Here is an 18630-nt window from a genome sequence, read left to right as displayed (position 1 = left end):
GGATTGCTAACAGTCACATTTGCTTGTGTCCTTCACCAAATTGTCAAACCATCAAATGGCTGGGGTCATAACTTATCACGTGTGCAGTACCATGGCCGATCCAACAGGAGCATATCCCTTGGCTGTAAAAGATAGGATGGTTTAATTCCACTTTAAGGCTGTCAGCAGATCGGCCTCTACAAACTCAGCAGTGCCTAAAAATGCCTAAAATGCAGAGCAACTGAGCATGTGCAGAGCATGGTGAGACAGTGTATTACTGAATTTTACATAGTATAGACACTTATGTTTAATGTTTTACATAGCTATACCTGCAAAATGTGCCAGCCTGAAGTGATCTAGCAGGACTTCTTTTTCTGACTATAGTTCAACTTTAACCAGTTAAGGACCGGAAGGTTTTACCCCCTTAATGACCGGGCCATATTTTGCGATTCGGCACTGCGTTACTTAAACTGAGAATTACGCGGTCGTGCGATGCTGTACCCAAATAAAATTGTTGTCTTTTTTTTCCCCACAAATAGAGCTTTCTTTTGGTGGTATTTGATCACCTCTGCAATTTTTATTTTTTGTGCTATAAACAAAAAAAGAGTGACAATTTTAAAAAACAAACAAAAAAAAAAAAAACAATGTGATTTACTTTCTGCTATATAACATTCCCAATAAATAAAAAAAAAAAAAAAATAATTGTTTTTCATCATTTTAGGCAAATTTGTATTCTGCCTCATATTTTTGGTAAAAAAAAAAAATCCCAATAAGTGTATATGATTGGTTTACGCACAAATTATCACGTCTACAAACTAGGAGAAATATTTAAGTCACTTTTATTTATTTATTTATTTTTTTACTAGTAATGGTAGAGATCAGCAATTTTTAGTGGGACCTTGATATTACGGCAGACTAGAGGCACTGCCATGGGCAGTTCAGCAGCTCCCTCATTTGCAAACCTGTTTATGGGCTACCTAGGGGATTACTATGTCTACCCATCCACTCTATTCACAAAATATGTGAAGGGGTGGATGAGGTATATAGATGACATTTTCCTAATCTGGTAGTAGTGATGTATATTCTACATTTGTTGATTTCCTTAACAAAGAGTTTCCAGGGATTGTGTTCATGCCACAAATGTCATCACATCCGATTACCTTCCTTTATGTATTATTCACTAATACCCAAAGCACTGTTGCCACTTCCCTTTACACTAAACCTACAGACAGGAACACATTACTTCACTATCATAGTGCCAATACAAACCATCTCCGTAAAAACGTACCTATATCGCAGTTTATAGGGGTGGTACGCATCTACTCGGATGCTGATGACAGGCACCAACAACTTGAAACAATGTACAAAAAGTTTTTGGAATGGGAATACCCAGCCCAGGTGCTCAACCACACCCGCATCAAAGCCATGTCAGAATGACGCAGGACCGCTGATTCAATCAATCGCCCGCTATTTGTTCACACATTTAGCCGCAAATCTAGTGGGATTAAACGGGCAGTGGAAGACAATCTTAATATCCTACAGGCTGATGTATCTCTGACACCAAGTTTGAGAGTGAAACCCATGATTGCCTATAAACGCAACAGGACATTACAGGAACATTTGGTACAGGCGGATCCCAGACAGAAATACGTCAAGACTCAACACAGAATATCACACAAAAAGGCTGTTATAAATGTTTCAACTGTAACGTGTTATTCGCTCATTAGTGGCAAGTATTTCTCACACCCTCACAGAGGTGATCAATACCAGATAATTGAATATCTTAATTGTAACACCAATATCCAGCATCCAACTTGTAGCACTTGTAGCGATTGTAACACCAACATCCAACAACCAGCATCCATATCTTAAAAAGTCCTTGTGCATTGACATATAGGTAAGACGAGGGGAGCGTTTATATAATGGTTTCAGAAGCACAGAAGTGATATCAGGACCACGTTGGCAAAGATAGAGAAAGGCAAACAAATTGACTTGAACAAGCCTGTAGTGATACATTTCACCACATCTAAACATCAGACCCACGAGTTACGTGGGATGGTGATTGAGCACGTTAAACAACCTGCCAGGGGAGGTGATCGGGATCAATTGCTCTTTCGACTCGAGGCATACTGGATCCACACCTTGGGTACAGTACAACCTGGCAGCCTCAACATTAACTTGTTCCTCACATGTTTTCCTGGTGACAGTTAGTCCCCCTATCTTTGATTTGCGTAACCAAATTTTGCAGGGTGATTTATAACCCCCTTTTTTCCTGACATACACTCAATTGGTTATATCCATTAGCAAAAGACAATGCTGTCTTTTATTCTTATCCCCTTTTTTCCTGCAATGTCATTCTGAGGTTTGCGGCCTATTGCTGGGGTGAATAGGCACAGGAGAGACACTACCTTTTTTAGTATGATCACCACTGTGATTTGTTGACCCCTAGGTATTAAGGGGCATAAACCCTGAGGTCTCTCTCTGCCTTGTAGAAGGATTTTTTGTCCTCAGCCCCCCTCAATTTGGTAGGCTAATATATACCCTAGTAATAGGTTCTCGGTGACCCACCTTTGTTTTCTTCCTTTCACTTATTTATTTCCCTTCCTTTTTTCCACACAGTACCTCTAACACCTACCTTTTGCTTTACCTCTCCTGGGATATAAATTTGTCTCTTCAGTCTCCTGCTTTACATTCAGCATTCCCTTGTTTCTTCTTACGTTTTCTCCCTATTTTTCTTCATTTTTTTTTTCTCTTTATTTTCCTTTCTCTCGTCCCTTTCCTTTTTCCTTTCTCTTTATTTTTCTCTATTTTTTTTTATCATTATTTTTTTTTTATTTTTTTTTATTATTATTTATTATTTTTTTATTATTGTATATTCTCATTTCAATTTATCTTTTTTTAATTTCTATATTTATTTTTACTTTACGATATTTATATTTATTTTTATTTTTCATTTTTATTTTTATTTTTTTATTTATATTTATTTTTATTATTCTTATTTTATTTTTATTTTTTTATACATTTTGTATACATTTTTCTCATGGTTTTCTTTTTCTCATATCAACATTTATTCTCATCCTTGTCTTATCTTCTTCTGCAATGTCTTTCCTTTGCCTTCCCCCTCTGGAGCCATGCTCACTCTGCATGTTTACACGACTGACATCATGGTTTTCATGACAGCGGCCGTTGCAAAGCTCAGGGAGGAATTTCTAGACGATGCACGAGCGGCCTACGTGGCGCGCTGTGATGGACTCTGGGACACGTTACCCGGCAACAGGGGCGCTATGTCCCACTGTCAGAGAGCGACAATCAGTGTACACCTCGGTGATGTACCCAATCATTGTGCAACATCCACATGCTAATGCGCCTACTGGGGGCCCCCTCATGGAGTATATGGCTATTATTAGGAGACAGTCATGTGATCTTATGCACATAAGAATAATGTTTAAAATGGTCTTTGGCGGGAATGTAATGTCATGTGACGTCAGAGGAGGGGGGGGGTGCCACTGTTTTCCATGATTGTAATTGGTGGTATTTTTACATATATTCTGTGTTCACTGTTTACACTGTGACTTTATCACATGCCTGACGAAGGGGTCCTGCGTGGCTTTGAAACGTAGCACTTATCCTGATGTGATGTGATCCTTTTGCAATAAAAAGTTTTTTGAACTGCTATGCAAGATCAATGGTGATCTGATGAACATCGACCTTACCAATCGCTCAGTGTCTGCTACTCCTCTCTGTCATTCCCTTCACTGGCGTCCACTCACCCTACAAATTAAATTTAAAATACTTCCAACAACTTACAAAGCCATCCACAATTTAGCCCCAGCTACATCATTAGCCTAGTTTTAAAATACCAACCTAATCACTCTCTTCGTTCCGCTCAAAACCTCCTGCTCTCTCTAGCTCCCTCCTCACCTCCTCCCATGCTCGCCTCCAGAGTATCTCCAATCCTATAAAACTCCTTACCCCAATCTGTCCGATTGTCTCCTACTGTATTAGCTTTTAGACGATCCCTGAAAACCCTCCTCTTCAGAGAAGCCTATCCTACCTACACCTAACAACTGTGCTTCCATTTTCTCCATCAGATCAACCCCCACATTTATTGCCTTTTGTTTCACTTGACCCTTTATTTTAGATTGTAAGCTCTAACCAGCAGGACCCTCTAATTCCTCCTTTATTGAAGTGTATTGTAACTGTATTGTCTTCTATTGTAAAGTGCTGTGCAAACTGTTGGAGCTATATAAATCATGTATAATAATAAATACTCCCAAAGGGAAATCACAAAAGTGAAGCAGACCCTGCAACTTTCCTCTTTATAACCCTGCAAGTGCAGCAGCTGATTGATAATTATAAAATCACTCCCCTTCACATTCATTTTGCACATGGACACAGATAAACAAACATCTGGTAGATGGCGTAGACCACGATTGATGATCTTACCCAGAAATGGGAGCAGGTACCTGTCAAAACCAGGTACCCGCTCCCCCCCCCAAATAAGTGCCCTTTTGGGTGGAGCTCCACTTTAAAGAGGAACTCCACTTTGGTGGAAATAAAATATCAAACGAAGTGCAGCTGCACTTTGTTTGATATTTGTGTTGTTTCATATGTTACCATTAGAACATATACAGTATGGGCCAGCAGCTAATTTGTACATGTATCTTCTACAACTGTTCTTAACCTAGCGTAGCCTATTTTGTTGTATATTGTATGATTTGGAAAAAAAATAGCAAATAGAAAAAAAAATAGTTTACCTGCTCCCTTTTCCGGGGAAACCATTCGGAAAGCACTCATGCATGCGCAGTAGGAAACGGACTATGAAACCTGAGAGCTTCACTGCTGGTTTCACCTACTTACACAGGTCCCAGAAGATGGGGAGACCATTCAGACCATGGGGGGGGACCATTCAGGAAGCACTCATGCATTCACATTAGGAATCTGACTATGAAGCCTGAGAGCTTCACTGCTGGTTTCACCTACTTACACAGGTCCCAGAAGATGGGGGGACCATTCAGACCATGGGGGGGGGGGGGGGCATTCAGGAAGCACTCATGCATTCACAGTAGGAATCTGACTATGAAGCCTGAGAGCTTCACTGCTGGTTTCCCCTACTTACACAGGTCCCAGAAGATGGGGAGACCATTCAGACCATGGGGGGACTATTCAGAAAGCACTCGAACATGCGCACTAGGAATCTGACTATGAAGCCTGAGAGCTTCACTGCTGGTTTCCCGTACTTACACAGGTCCCAGAAGATGGGGGGACCATTCAGACCATGGGGGGGGGGGGGGGCATTCAGGAAGCACTCACGCATTCACAGTAGGAATCTGACTATGAAGCCTGAGAGCTTCACTGCTGGTTTCCCCTACTTACACAGGTCCCAGAAGATGGGGAGACCATTCAGACCATGGGGGGACTATTCAGAAAGCACTTGAACTTGAGCATGCACAGTAGGAATCTGACTATGAAGCCTGAGGGCTTCACTGCTGGTTTTCCTTATTTACAATGCCAGCACTTGCGCTTGAAGTCAAATGACAAATCAGGTCAGGGTGCCGACATCACGGGCCCCCTGGACAGGTAAATGCCTATATATTAAAAGTCAGCAGCTACAGTATTTGTAGCTGCTGACTTATTTATTTATTTTTTTCCAGACTGGAGCTCCTCTTTAGGTACTTTTTTTATTCCATAACTTTTAGAAACAGTTGCTGACAGTAATGGGTTAAAAGAATAAGCATCTCAGCTTGCATGAAGTGTTTATCTCCTCAAAGGTTTGAAGTCTATTTTTTGGTCACTAACCTGGATCAGGTAACTGTTCACAACGTAAATTTTCAGACAGCACTGTAGAAACACTAATGAACCACTAGATAATTAGAGCTTTATTTATTTCAGGGTCCAGAGCCATCTGACCTGTACACAAAAGCTTTTTACAGTTCTAACTGTGATCTGTGGTATTTGATTTCAACTTTTTAGAGCCAATAACCTTTTTGGCATCAACATCATTATGAAACAAAAATAAGGAGTAAACAATAAAAAAAAAAAAAAAATGTGAATGCATGTTTAGATAATAATGGTGTACAAGGTGCAGAAACAAACACTGTCTTTTCCAGACTAAATACCATTAACTTTTTTTTTTTTTTTTAGTTTCTCCATAAACAAGCAAATTTTTTAATCCCCCTGAAGGAAACCCTAAAGTTAAAATGTCTTTCCGCCCAAAACTTCAGGTCTGTCTACCTGATATATCAGTTATGAGTGACTTCAGAGGGTTGAATCACCAATTAGCTTCTTATAACTAGTGGGACACCATCAGGAAAGGCCTTCCTTCTACAGAGTCTCACTAATCTCTACTAATACTGTACCTAGAGGTGTTCCAGTCATTTTAGTTCAGTCTTACCTTATTAAAAAGTTTTGTAATATAAAGAAAAGCAAAAGTACATAACTAAAGGCAAAACTTTTTTTTTTTAGTTTTAGATAGAGTAGAGATAGATTAAAACACTTGTTAGTTTTTTTTTTTTTTTTTTGCTGTATGTCCCCCCATTAAGCACTTAAGCCCCGGAAAAGATTTTACCCCCTTCCTGACCAGGGCCTATTTTGCGATTCGGCACTGCGTGACTTTAACGGGCAATTGCGCTGTCGTGCGACGCTGTACATAAACTAATTTGGCGTCCCTTTTTTCCCACAAATAGAGCTTTCTTTTGGTGGTATTTGATCATCTGTGCGATTTTTTTGATCATGCGCTATAAGCAAAAAAAGAGCGTCAATTTTGCAAAAATAACAATATTTTTCACATTTTTTATATGAACTTCCCCAAAAAAAATGTAAAAATCAAAATTTTTTAACATTTTAGGCAATCTTTTTTTTTTACCATATGTTTGGTAAAAAAAAAAATCGCAAAAAGCGTATTTTGATTGGTTTGCGCAAAAATTATTGCGTTTACTTACAAAAGGGAAAGATTTTTGTCATTTTTGTTGTTTTTTTTTTTAACGCATAATGGCGGCGAACTGCGATTTTTTTTGCAGGACTGCCACATTGGGGCGGACAGATCGGACCCTTGACTGACATTTTTGACACTTTTGGGGGTACCAGTGACATTATTACAGTAATCAGTGCTATACATATGCACTGTTACTGTAAAAATGACACTGGCAGTGAAGGAGTTAACTGTATTGGAGAGGGAGGGGTTAAGTGTGTCCTAGGGGCTTGATTCTAACTGTGATTGGCTGTGGCTTGATGTGTAAGAACAGTGATCAACGGTCCTACATAGTAGAACCATTTGATCACGATTTTTACACAGGGAGAACTGACAGGCGGCTTTGTTTACACTAGCCGCCTGCCTTTCCCCCGCTGTCATGGACGATCACGAGTGCCCGGCGCACACGTGTGGGGGGGTTCGTGACCGAGTGGGAGCGCGCATCCGGCAGCGCGCGCTCGCTTCCAAAACCCTTACAGGCTAGCGATGTAGCCCTGCGTCGCTCTGCCTGTGAGGGGCTGACTGCCGACGTAAATAATCGTGCGGCAGTCGGCAAGGGGTTAAGGAGATTTTCCCCTCTCTATTTGTCATGTTTACCATTATCATTAAAAGTGAAAGTAAAAGAAAATCCCAAAATTTTGGGTTGTCCCCAAAAAAAGCAATACAGGGGAAATGTTCCAATGGGGACACTCTGGTGAGATTGGGGTCCCATAAGAAATTCCTTCATTTGCAGGGATTTCCTCTCACTTCCTGTTTGGATATGGGACAGGAAGGGAAGGGAAATCTCCCCAATGGGACACAGATGGCGAAAATAAATCTGACAGGTTATAACGATCCGTTGTTCTATCCAAAATAAAAATTGCCTATAGTTCTACTTTAAGTTTCTACAACACCGATTGTCTTACATAGAAAGGAACAATCAAAAAAATACACAAAATACCAACACATCAGTTTCGTCCCGTGGTGTTTGGGTCGTGTTGATGGGCTCTCCAGTACTGTAAATGAACAAAGTTGTATCCAGGGCATGATTTGACTCAGATTTTTTAGAAAAAAGTATGGTTGAGTTAAAACCCATGTTTTTTTCTTGGCATTCTGGGTCTCATTAGGGAGATTTTCCTTTCCAACAAATAAGAGGAGCTCTCTCCAAAGTAGGAGAAAGCCTGTTTCAGACAGGTGTCACCAAAACAAGTGTCCCCATTGCATGCGTTCTCTGCCATTTCGCTCCTGGTAAGTTCGATTTTCTCTCACCTTCAATAGACAATGATCACCAGAACAAATAAGGGAAATGCCCCAACATTAGATATCCCTGATATGTTGTACCATGTACCTGTAAGAAATAGATATCCTGTTCACTTTGCATTGCTTTCTTTCTGTGAAATACCCGGTGATCCTGCTAGTAGAGATGGCCTTGTGGTTCGCCCGGCGGTCGGTTCGCGGCGAACTTTGCTTGTTCGTTACCCACCAAATTTTCGGACACATGGCGTCGTTCGCGGCAGCCATATTTGTTTACATTGGGGAGAACTTTTACCCATGACACAGCCGTCAGGAGGAACGGGACAGCCAATTGAAACATTCCAGCACATGGACAGTCCCTCTACCCTATAAATAGACCTGACCTGGCGGCCATTTCACATTCCGCTTTCTGCCAGTGTAGGGAGAGGTCTGCTGTGCTCGTCAGGGAGAGTTTGCGAGACACAAATAGCGCTGTAAAGATCCACAAAAGTCCTTTCCAGGACTGGTATTTTGGTATAGGCCTTCTACAGTCTCTTTTCAGGTTAGGGACAGGTATCCTGTGGTTGCTTTAGGGGCAGTTAGAGATCGGCTGCAGTCTCAAATCAATATGTCAATGTCCACAAAAGTCCTTCTCAGGACTGGTATTTCGGTATAGGTCTAGTATCTTTTGAGCTTAGGGAGAGGTATTTTGTGGTTGCTGTAGGGGCAGTTATAGATCGGCTGCAGTCGCACAGAAATCGCTTTGTCAATGTCCACAAAAGTCATTTAAAATGCTCCAATGTCCTTTTAGGGTCTATTACAGTCTCTTTAACATGAGGGCCAGGTATCCTGTGGTTGCTTTAGGGACAGTTAGATATCGGCTACAGTCGCACAGAAATCGATTGGTCAATGTCCCCAAAAGTCATGTAAAGGGCTGCAAATTTTTGGTATTGCTATGCAGTGCACTAAAAAGGGGGGTGGGGGTGGGGGAGGGGGGTAATCCACAGTATAATATACTTTGTAGAAAGCATATTATAGTGGATTAGTACTATTATTGTGCACTGTGCAGCATTGTGACAGGTGTAGTGGTGAGACTGAGCGTTTCTGCAGCAACACTACACACAGGGACAAAAGCACTTATAATGTATTATAACTGGTGTGATAGACCAATTGCTTCCCCCCCCCCCCCCCCCCCCCCCAATGCCACATATTGAAGTGAAGTGTTCTCTGAGTAAATTTTTTCAAGTGTATTTGTGTCATGCAACAATATTGCCTAGTTTGCTGAGTGAAGTCTGGTACACACTGCGCCAAACTCACTGGACAATTTTTTGAACTGGTGTGCTACACCAATGCTACCCCCCAATGCCACATATTGAAGTGATGTGTTCTCTGAGTAAGCTTTTTCAAGTGTATTTGTGTCATGCAACAATATTGCAATAAGTTTTTTGCTGTCAGTTCAAACCATGTGAGCTAATTTTTGCAGCCTATACAGGCCGACACTTACTTCTGTATACTGTGTGAATGCCTAATGTACCTTCAGCCACAGAATACTGCGTACTTAGCTGTCAGGTAAACCCATGTGGGCCAATGTTTGGGGCCTGGAATGGGCGACACTTACTTCTGTATCCTGTGAATGCCTAATGTACCTTCAGCCACAGAATACTACATTCTTAGCTGTCAGGTAAACCCATGTGGGCTATTTTATGGTGCCTTTTATGGCCGACACTTACTTCTGTTACCTGTGAATGCCTAATGTACCTTCAGCCACAGAATACTACGTTCTTAGCTGTCAGGTAAATGCATGTGGGTTAATTTTTGGGGCCTGGAATGGCCGACACTTACTTCTTTATCCTGTAAATGCCTAATTTTTCAGGCTGGAAATGAAAAACAATGGGTCTGTAAAGGTTCCACCAAATTGTGGAATGGATGTGGACCCATTTTACAGATGTGTGAATGGACCCTATATGAATTAGACAATGTATTTACCGGTTGCTGTCAGTTCTGGCTAATTTATGAAAAAAATATATATATTTTTTGCTGTAAAAAAAAAAAAACATTTAGGGCAACTATTTCAATTGCAATACTTCTGTTATGACATTGTCCATGTGCTGGGACTATTTGTGCACAGCTAGTACGTCTTTTGTGGCTGCAAATATGACCTAAAGGTTTATAAAGTTCGCCTCCCATTAAAGTCAATGGGGCCCGCCGCGACCTCACGGTTTGCTGACTTTTGAGAAAATTTGCGGCTGGCGTTTGCGAACCGCCCCAGCCGATGTTCGTCCATCACTACCTGCTAGTCCTCCTGCTTTCCTATTTCAAACTGACCATGTCAGGGCATGGAAACACATCTATCCCAGCATGGTCAGTTTTCTTGTTTGCATTCTGTTTGGGAGTCCAGCCTGCCTGTAATCCAGTGATCAGACTTGTGCAAACATGCCCCATTGCACAGTTCTTTACTGGAAAGACCAGTGTATTGCTGTTTCTCTGTCTCATGCTGATATGCCTTCCTTGCAGTATCCATCCCCAGCTGTTTAAAACCCTTGTGCAGCTATGAACAGAAATCACTCCACTGGACACAGCAGGTGACAGATTGTCTTACTGGGCTGGCCCCGGTACCATGCGATCACAACAACCACAAGTCAGTTGTACTTAATGAATGGCTTTCAATCATAGCCAATTATTGTGTACTGTTGTGATGATCTCTGTGATTGGTCACAGTGATCACATGGTACATACGGGGCAGGTGTAATGTTAAAAAACCATACCCCGTGAAGAAACCTTACCCTCGTCACTTCCGGTCTGAAACAGCTGAGCAGCGCAGCAGTGCGCATGCTCAGAGCCCCGGATACCTAATAGAACATGAAAGGATTTGAGAAGTGCGCATGCTCGGTGGGCATGAAATTATCACGGCACCGTTTCTAATGTGATACTTGCGGCGGGTACATTAAAACACTTCGGCTGGAACATCAATCATCTCCTCTGCTATCGCTGTCACTTCCCTCATCTCCGGTAATAAAAATAAAAGCGGCGGCGGGTGTATGAGATGTAAATGACGGCGATCGCGGCTCTGTGATCCGCTTTTATATTTATTACCGGAGATGAGGGAAGTGACAGGGGAAGGAGCGGAGATGATTTATGTTGCATAGCAGCTGTTTTAATGTAAGCGCCGCAAGTTTAACTACCGTGAGAAATCCATACCCTCCGTAGCTGCACAGGAAGTGACGAGGGTATGGTTTTCTCACGGGTATGGTTTTTTCACGGAACACCGGTCACAGTTCACCTGTACCATGTGATAGCTGTGGCCAATCACAGCTAGCACAATAGTACAAACTAACAATAAATGGATGCCATTCATAAAAAAAGCTTACTTATAACAATGCTCATCAATATATAAACAATCACAGAATAAAAAAAAAAAAAAAAAGGAAATTCATGGTAACTGAGGTAACACCGTACTGCTCTGGTCACAGTATGTAAAAAACAAAATGTGAAAAAAAAAAGAATTTGATTTAATTTCTTCATTTTCCAAAATAATGTAACAAAAAAATTACAACTTTAAAAAGCTGATAATGCCTCTTGGACTGTCTACTTTCTGAAAGTGGGTAATTTAGGCTCCATGTACACGAGACGTTAGAAAAAACGTCCTGCAAAGCTATTTCTGACGCCGGGAAAAAGCAGCTGTTAAACGTGCTTTCAGTAGCTTTTTCCATTTGCGTTATTGCACGTTTGGCCACGTTGCTTTTAGCAACGTTTTTCTGCCTCCATTCAAAATCAATGGCTCCCTATGGGAGCCTATTGATTTGAATGGAAGGCGCACCGCAAGTCAGATCAGGATGATCCGACTTGCGGCGCGACCTGCACTGTGAGAATCTTAAGGGGGAACTCCACCCAAAAATGGGAAAAAAATTGCGTGGGGTTCCCCCCCAGGTTCCAAACCAGGCCCTTCGGGTCCGGCATGGAATTTGAGGGTAGCCCCACGCCGAAAAAACGGCGTGGGGTCCCCCCCAAAATCCATACCAGACCCTTATCCGAGCATGCAGCCCGGCAGGCCAGGAAAGGGGAGGGGACGAGCGAGCGGCCCCACCCCCCCTGGACCACACCAGGCCACATGCCCTCAACATGGGGGGGTGTTGGTGCTTTGGGGCAGGGGGAGCTCTGCACCCCCCACCTCAAAGCACCCTGCCCCCATGTTGATGAGGACAAGGGCCTCATCCCCACAACCCTGGCCGGTGGTTGTGGGGGTCTGCGGGCAGGGGGCTGATCGGAATCTGGAAGCCCCCTTTAACAAGGGGGCCCCCCAGATCCCGGACCCCCTCCCTGTGTGAATGGGTATTGAGGTACACTGTACCCCTACCCATTCACCCCATAAAAGATAGTGTATGTAAATAAGGACAGGAGACGTTTTGGAAAGTTTATTAAAAATCTTCATCCGGCTCTTCGGGGTCTTCTCCTCTCCGGGGGTCTTCTGCTCTTTTGCTGTCCGCCCTTCTGCTGTCCTCTCTTCTTGTCTTCTCCTCTCCGGGGGTCTTCTGCTGTCTTCTCTCCGTGGGGTCTTCTGCTCTTTTGCTGTCCGCCCTTCTGCTGTCCTCTCCTCTCCGGGGGTCTTCTGCTGTCTTCTCTCCGTGGGGTCTTCGGCTCTTTTGCTGTCCGCCCTTCTGATGTCCTCTCTTCTTGTCTTCTCCTCTCCGGTCTTCTGCTCTTGTGCTGTCGGCTGTCGGCTCTCCTTCTTCCTCCGGTCCTCCTCCGACGACGTCTCCAGCGATTATGCCGGCCTCTGGTCTCTGCAGCTTATTATATAGCCATTAGGGGCGTGGCCGCCAGATGACATCATCGGGAGACCACGCCCCTTGTGTCACATGTGACGTCACATGTGACACAAGGGGCGTGGTCTCCCGATGATGTCATCTGGCGGCCACGCCCCTAATGGCTATATAATAAGCTGCAGAGACCAGAGGCCGGCATAATCGCTGGAGACGTCGTCGGAGGAGGACCGGAGGAAGAAGGAGAGCCGACAGCCGACAGCACAAGAGCAGAAGACCGGAGAGGAGAAGACAAGAAGAGAGGACATCAGAAGGGCGGACAGCAAAAGAGCCGAAGACCCCACGGAGAGAAGACAGCAGAAGACCCCCGGAGAGGAGAGGACAGCAGAAGGGCGGACAGCAAAAGAGCAGAAGACCCCACGGAGAGAAGACAGCAGAAGACCCCCGGAGAGGAGAAGACAAGAAGAGAGGACAGCAGAAGGGCGGACAGCAAAAGAGCAGAAGACCCCCGGAGAGGAGAAGACCCCGAAGAGCCGGATGAAGATTTTTAATAAACTTTCCAAAACGTCTCCTGTCCTTATTTACATACACTATCTTTTATGGGGTGAATGGGTAGGGGTACAGTGTACCTCAATACCCATTCACACAGGGAGGGGGTCCGGGATCTGGGGGGCCCCCTTGTTAAAGGGGGCTTCCAGATTCCGATCAGCCCCCTGCCCGCAGACCCCCACAACCACCGGCCAGGGTTGTGGGGATGAGGCCCTTGTCCTCATCAACATGGGGGCAGGGTGCTTTGAGGTGGGGGGTGCAGAGCTCCCCCTGCCCCAAAGCACCAACACCCCCCCATGTTGAGGGCATGTGGCCTGGTGTGGTCCAGGGGGGGTGGGGCCGCTCGCTCGTCCCCTCCCCTTTCCTGGCCTGCCGGGCTGCATGCTCGGATAAGGGTCTGGTATGGATTTTGGGGGGGACCCCACGCCGTTTTTTCGGCGTGGGGCTACCCTCAAATTCCATGCCGGACCCGAAGGGCCTGGTTTGGAACCTGGGGGGGAACCCCACGCAATTTTTTTCCCATTTTTGGGTGGAGTTCCCCCTTAAGATTCTCACAGTGCAGGTCGCGCCGCAAGTCGGATCATCCTGATCTGACTTGCGGTGCGCCTTCCATTCAAATCAATAGGCTCCCATAGGGAACCATTGATTTTGAATGGAAGAAAAAAAACGTATAACGTGGCTGAACGTAGGTTCATCACGTTCAGTCACGTTTAGTCACGTTCGGCCGCGTTTCTGCGTTTGAAACGTCGGGAAACACACGTTCGAACGCAATATAATTGCGTTCTAAAAAAAGTCCCTGAACGCAACTGCCTGCAAATGACTGTAAACTACCATGTGTACATGGACAGATAAGATAACATGGAGCTGCGTTCAGGGACTTCTGAAAAAAACGCCCAACTGCTCCTAAACGTCCATTTCCAGCGTCCCGTGTACATGGAGCCTTAGAGGGTATTTGGATTGTGCTGGTATTTTAGGGACTCAAAAAATGATAGTCAGTACATCAGGACTGATCAATTTTCAAATATATATACCACAGTTTGTAGACTCTAACTTTCACGCAGACTCACAGACTAAATAATAACAATATATGATTTATGTTATTTTTACCGAAGAAATGTAGCAGAATACATTTTAGCCTAAATTTATGAAGAAAGATTATTTACAAAATTTTATAATGGAAATTAAGGAAAATGTGTTTTTTTTTTTAAATGTTTTACGGAAAAAAATATAAAGCAAAAAAAAAAACAAAAACAAAACACTAGTTATTAAATACCACCAAAAATACCATCAAAAATATAATACCAATTTCATTTAGGTACAATGTTGGCATTCAAAGTCTGGTCTGGTTCAAAGTTGTTAAAGAACAAAAAAAATATTTTTTAGGTACACTTGAAATAATATAAAAATAGGTAAAGCGGCACTCCACCAAGAAGTGGACACTTCGCTTGTTTGCTTCCTCCCCTCTCCGCTGCCACATTTGGCACCTTTCGGGGGGGGGGGGGGGTGCATGTCAAAACCAGGTACCCACCTCCCACTTCCGTATAGGATCACTGCATCGTTGTGTGTCGATCTACGAAATTTCTGGCCCTTCCATTATTTTAGACAGGGGATAAAAGTCAACTATTTTATTAGCCCTTTTAAGAACAAATCATAAGGTACTGTATAACTCTGTTGATATTGAAAGTTTTGATACATTACAAAAATAATAACTAATTATAAATTGCATTTACCGTTTTAGGCACTAAGCAGTACTACAAATACATAATATTTAGCAATTGTTGAATTGGTGGAGGGCAGTATTTTTCTTTGCACAGCTGATAACCTGTCCAGCATTGAAGTACCATAGCCCCCATCACTGAAAAAACATTCTGTGGCAAAAAGAACAACTGGTTTAATGCATAGTTCTGTACATTATTACATAACTTTTTGGGGTTAATTGACTAAAGGCAAATAGACTGTGCATTTTGCAGTTGCACTTGTTTTGTCCAAAGCTTATCGAATGTGGTAAAGCTCTGCTGATTGCTGTCATCCAATCATGTGCAATAAAAAATGCTTTTTCTTAACTTCCCTTGCACCTGATTGAGTATTCTCTACAAAATGAATCTGTACCACATTCCATTTACTAAGGAAAATGAGTGCAATTGAACTTGCAAAGTGCACAATTTATTTGCCTTCAGTAGATCAATTCCTAATAGTTTGCCAACTAAATAAAAACCATGCAGCTACCCATATGGCTGATATCTTATCTCAAAAGCAGTTAAGCAGGGAGCCTGAATGAAACGGTGTCATACACAGAGCTTCCTCTTTTTGGCTAATTCAGAAATCTTTAGGGCCTCATGCACACTGGACATTTTTACAGCGGCTGTTTTTGAGATCAGACATTTTGTATTTGCAGCCATTAAACTCCCCAGCATGTTATTCTATGTATCCATGCACACATAGGCTGTTATCAGCAGTTTTCGGCAGGGACTTTTTCTGGCTGAAAAAAAAAAACAGAACTAGTGGGTTTTAAGATGAGTTTTTAAGCTGTAAAAGCACCCTAACTCTCATAAAAGCTGAAAATGTTAAAAAATACGGCTATTCTGCGTTTATCAATGTTTTTGAGCTATAAGCGTTTGTGGGAGTATAGTTTTGCTAAAAAAAAAAAAAAAAAAAAAAAAAAAAGCTATAAAACGCTACAGCTGAAAAAAGCTAAAAAAAACGCTGAAAAACGCTACTGTAAAAAAGCAGAAAAACTCCTTCTACAGCTACAGCTTTCTTTTGACGTTTTGATAACATGGTGCCTAACTGTAAAGCCTAATTGAACCTTCAGATTGAGTTTAAACTATTGCGATGCGGGAACCAACGCAATTCTAGTGTGAACTGTGAATTTGGATAGGAATCTGATCGCATCGGTGAGATCAACAATGCTATTTGATTCTAGTGCGGGAAAAAAAAGGTTCCTGCAGCATTTTCATGAATGCAATGCAAGTTTGCCATTTAGATTGGTTTCACACTATTGCGATGTAGGAACCAGCTCAATTCTAGTGTGGGTTCCACATTTCACATCTCTCTGGCAGGCAGTTCTCACTGCCCTCTGCGAACCGCTGCGGGTGTCAATACAAAGGTAATGACACCCCCAGATCGATTCACAGATTGCAGTGCGAACTGTAAATTCGGACAGGAATCAGATTGCATCAGTGTGAACACCCATGCCATCCAATTCCAGTGTGGGACAAAAAAGGTTCCTGCGGCATTTTCATGCAAATGCAATGCAAGTTCAGTCATAAAACTGTATGGCTGAATTTGCATTACACGCGATCTGCACAGCAGCAGTGTAAATCACATGCAATGTCTGTGTTCGTAATAGTGTGAACCCAGGCTCAATTTAAATCAACTAAATATATTACAGGTATACCAAAACAAAAGGTGTTCAATGTCTTACGGTTCGTATTGTTTTTAAAGCAGCCACAGCCTGAGTAGAAATCCTGTCCCCTGCCAGGAGAGTGGGGCTCTTGCTCTCTGTGTGAAAGCAATGGTCTCTCTGAAGAGGTCAGACATGTCCCTTACTGAATCAGACCTATAGCTCTGCAATCTGCTTGGCTCTCACTCAGTAAGGGCTGTAAAGTAAGGTGACCGGATTTTTAAAATGAAATCCAGGGACATATTTTTTATTTTTTTATTGGCAAATGGCACAGGACTGCATAATACACAGAGCGCTGGACACAGGACTACATAATACACAGAGCGCTGGGCACAGGACTACATAATACACAGAGCACTGGGCACAGGACTACATAATAACCAGAGCGCTGGGCACAGGACTACATAATACACAGAGCACTGAGCACAGGACTACATAATACACAGAGTGCTGGGCACAGGACTACATAATACACAGAGCTCTGGGCACAGGACTACATAATACACAGAGCGCTGGGTACAGGACTGCATAATACACAGAGCGTTGGGTACAGGGCTACATAATACACAGAGCACTGGGCACAGGACTACATAAAAACACAGAGCGCTGGGCACAGCACTGCATAATACACAGAGCGCTGGGCACAGGACTGCGTAATACACAGAGCACTGGGCACAGGACTACATAAAAACACAGAGCACTGGGCACAGGACTGCATTATACACAGAGCGCCGGGCGCAGGACTACATAATACATATAGAATTGGGCACAGGACTACATAATATACAGGAGGGTGTTAGGCATACAGGGATCAGAGGTTTGCTATGCCCAGAGGACACTTCTGCCCCCACATCCATAGCTCACCTCTGCACCCTTCTCTCACAGATTACCTCTGCAGCCACCTTATAGCCCTTCCCCCACAAAAGCTAAACTCTCCATCTCTCAATGCAGCTGCAGTTCTCCTCCACTGAACAGCAGCAGGAGGAGCAGTGAGATCGTTCAGCAGGGGGCGTCTGCATCAGAGCCACCAGGCTGTTTCTCAGCCAGCATGGGATGCCCTGTCTACATCAATCCGGCCCTGAATCAAGGAACAAAATCAGGGACAGGCTTGGACCGGGGACAGTGTCCTCAATTCGGGGACTGTCCCTGGAAACCAGGGACATCTGGTCACACTACATTACAGAGATCACTGTTTTCACACAGTGCTCAAGGGTCCTTCTGTACAGTACCCTAGAAGAATGCAGGATTTTCTACCAACGCTGTGGCTGATCGTTAAGGAGATTAATTGTATGACATTGAACACCTTTTGTTACATACACTACATTTTCAAGTATTGGGACACCTGCCTTTACACGGCCATGAACTTACAGTAAATGGCATTCCAGTCTTAGTCTGTAGGGTTCAATATTGAGTTGTCCCACCCCCAAAGTAGGGGGACAAGGGGGTCACTGGTGCTTAGTGGGGAGAAAAGGGGCACTTGTGCTCATTAGGAGTTTGGGGGGTCTTGGTGCTCAGTGGGGGGACAAGGGGGTACAGGTGCTCAGTGGAGGACAAAAGGGGGCACTGGTGCTCAGTCAGGGGAGATGAGCGGCTCCTGGTGCTTAGTGGGGGAGACAAGAGGAAACCAGTGCTGAAAGTTTTCCTTTGCTGCCACTCTTTGTTTACTTGGCTGAACTGTCACTACATTGGCATCCCCAGGATCCCTGCAGTCGTGCCTGTTTGTCTTTGTTGGGCTCAGGAGTGGAGATACCACTGGC

At 43.5% G+C, this 18630-nt stretch overlaps 1 protein-coding gene across 1 annotated transcript in view; it reads right to left on the bottom strand.

Annotated features, from left to right (window-relative positions):
• ARAP2 (ArfGAP with RhoGAP domain, ankyrin repeat and PH domain 2) overlaps window positions 1-18630 on the bottom strand; it is a 570354-nt gene that overhangs the window by 550642 nt on the left and 1082 nt on the right. The window lies entirely within an intron of this gene.

The sequence above is a fragment of the Pelophylax lessonae genome (assembly GCF_965119305.1).
Source record: "Pelophylax lessonae genome assembly, chromosome: 1".
In the NCBI taxonomy this organism is placed as follows: domain Eukaryota; kingdom Metazoa; phylum Chordata; class Amphibia; order Anura; family Ranidae; genus Pelophylax; species Pelophylax lessonae.
Note: the sequence above shows the minus strand (reverse complement) of the source record. Positions and strands in the feature narration are given on the sequence as shown.